The 1,704-nt window shown below is 42.0% G+C and overlaps 1 long non-coding RNA gene across 1 annotated transcript in view; it reads left to right on the top strand.

Moving 5' to 3' along the window:
• The first annotated feature begins 198 nt into the window (after window positions 1-198).
• Window positions 199-1,704, top strand: part of LOC102208788 (uncharacterized) — a 2,259-nt gene continuing 753 nt past the window's right edge. The window contains exons 1-2 of the long non-coding RNA XR_001290225.1: window positions 199-287; window positions 950-1,285. This is a non-coding gene — a long non-coding RNA (uncharacterized LOC102208788). The remainder of the gene's footprint in view (window positions 288-949; window positions 1,286-1,704) is intronic.

Genomic DNA, 1,704 nt, shown 5'->3' with positions numbered 1-1,704 from the left:
TTACATTCCCTGTAAACTGACATTTTCCTATAAAGAACATTTAATCTGAAGAAACAAAAACGTGCCTAAACTTGTGCTAACAGCGGCATTTAGTGACATTTGCAGTGTAGACGGGTAAACTATGTCTGCGGACGGGAGGGAGGTGGTTCGTCGTTAAGCGCTAGCTCGTGTACAGCTAGCTCAGACGAACCTGCGCTTAACTGGCCGCGTAAATGTTTTGGCTCCCCTTATGGACACACTCGCTCCGATCATCGCGCTGTGCTTTCTTGGGTTTTTTTCTTCAGCAGGTAACTCCAACTTATTTAAATGGCAAGTTTGTACGTTTACATCACTAGGAGAACTACAGGCTGTTCGTGTATTTGTAAGCCTGTATGATTTTACCGGTGTTAAAAACCTAATGGCTTCTGTTGTGTGATGCAACTCTGTGGCTTCTCAACTCTTGAAGTTTACAGCGGAAACACTAAATCGATTTTTGGCGCAACACTGATAAGAAGCAGGGAGAGGAAGATTTCCAAAGCCGTTAATGGCATGATGATACTTTTAATCAGTCGACGAACAGGTTATCGGCAGTAGAGCATTTGTAGTGCTCTGCCGCCAGAGTCAGCACCGGCATTTTCTTTGGCTGCGAACAGAAATCGTGATCATCAGCTTATTTTGTCGGAGTGGTTTTTGTTTGCATCATTGTTGGCTTTATGGCGAACCGATGCGGTTAATAAGAGTGCAGTTATGGTTACACTTTAGATGGAAGGTGGTATTTCCATCTGAGCAGATGTCTATAAACTTCCTGCTCTGGGTCCTTTGGAATTTCTTAGGGTAAAAAAGATCTGACTGTGGGCTCAGAATGCTTGAAGTCCTGCTACTGAACAATAAACTAACACATTTCGTTGAGAATTCAAATGTAATTTGGAGACTGTCAAATTATATAAATGTTGCTTTTTTTCCTCCCCAGAAACTCCTCAAAGCTATTGCCCATCCCCACTGATTCAGGCAGAAGAAGGTCGTAATGTCTCATTACCATGTTATGTGGATCCCTCAGTTGACCTGTCTGCTTATACCGTGGACTGGAAACAAACTGACTTGAACGATGTTGTCTTCTCGTGGCGACACGGGCAGGAAAATCATGGTGCACAGGCGGCGAGCTATAGAAGCAGAGCAAGTATCAACTCTGGAGACCTTAGCAGAGGAAATCTAACCCTGCAGATCTTCTCAGCACGCCTGTCTGATAGCGGGCGTTACAGGTGTTTTGTGCCAAAACTGAAAGCCTTTTGCATCGTTCATCTTAATGGTAAACACTCTAAATAACCAAGTTTAGTTTGATACTAAGTTTTGTCAAACGTACCTTTATATTTGGTTTTGGAATTTGGTTAAAGAAAGAGCAGAAAAGTGACTTTCCCTTTAAATGTAACAGTCCCAAATAATATGCAAAAGATGTGAGGGCTTTATTTCATGTTAACAGTTATAGCTTTGATAACACCGAGTGAACCATCGTGTCCTTGTATATTTTGATTTTGTCACAAAGGAAGCTTGAACGGCATGAATGTGACTGAATTTGGCAGATGTTGTGCTGTGTTGTTTAGTACTTTTCTGTGTTGATGTTCACAGTTTCACAGCAATCTAGTTTTCCACTTATCATTATAACTTTCCCACAGGTGTGAATGTGAGTGTGGTCTTTATTTGTTAGTCCTGTGTCAGACTGCGCACCTG

The sequence above is a fragment of the Pundamilia nyererei genome, unplaced genomic scaffold (genome assembly GCF_000239375.1).
Source record: "Pundamilia nyererei isolate P.nyererei 1_Seehausen unplaced genomic scaffold, PunNye1.0 scaffold02468, whole genome shotgun sequence".
Taxonomy (NCBI): domain Eukaryota; kingdom Metazoa; phylum Chordata; class Actinopteri; order Cichliformes; family Cichlidae; genus Pundamilia; species Pundamilia nyererei.
This window is presented reverse-complemented; position numbering and strand designations above follow the sequence as displayed.